Raw genomic sequence first — 873 nt, 5'->3', positions numbered from 1 at the left:
AGTAAAGCTTTGTGTGACACACACACACACACACACACACACAAAACAAACATTTGAATATGACATTTCTGTTTTTGTAGACGACACAGAAAAGAAAGGTAGTGTCACCTCAACTCCCATATCCAAGCTGTTTTTGGCACTTATCAGAACAGCTGTAGCTGTTTGGTGATAATTAGGTCATGGCAGAATAATTAGATATAAATGTTTGGTAGAACTGCTGCAGAATCATCTCAGAAACAAACCAACACACAAAACATGGATTGTGTCATTGTTAAAAACTATTACATGACTACTTTATTACTTTAATGAAATAATGTGTTAGAACAGTTTGATCAAAATAATATTTCATACAGTTTTCTCCTGGATACTTTTTAAAGCTTCTTTTCCTTCATGTCCAGATAGTTTTCCTTTAACTCAAACTTGAACTGTTTCTGTTTAAAAAAACATCCTGTAATCGTGACATCTTGATTAATTATAACTGATGATTATTCTCTAAAGCTAAAGTCGATGTTTCAGAATTCTTTCTACTTAAAACATCTTACATCAAATTTTATTTTGTAAGAAAAAAATCTAAGCCCAAATTACAAGAAAATCAGAGTTTAAAGGAAATAAACTTTGCTAATCACTACATTATATGATCATTACCAATACAACTACACAGCAGAATCTTTTTGTTTGGGAAGGTACCGGAACCCTGACACTAAATTGAAAAAATGGAATGCAAGATTGTATCAGTAAGCAATAATGTTTGCATAGAAATCTGTGATTGATTGCATGTTTTTGTTCCTGCTGAGGAGTCAGTATACAGGCCTTCAAAATTTCAAATTCTGTCATGTTCTTTAACAGCATAGATGATGTGGTCCAAGACAGAAT

Source organism: Austrofundulus limnaeus, unplaced genomic scaffold (assembly GCF_001266775.1).
Source record: "Austrofundulus limnaeus strain Quisiro unplaced genomic scaffold, Austrofundulus_limnaeus-1.0 Scaffold1153, whole genome shotgun sequence".
Taxonomy (NCBI): domain Eukaryota; kingdom Metazoa; phylum Chordata; class Actinopteri; order Cyprinodontiformes; family Rivulidae; genus Austrofundulus; species Austrofundulus limnaeus.
Note: the sequence above shows the minus strand (reverse complement) of the source record.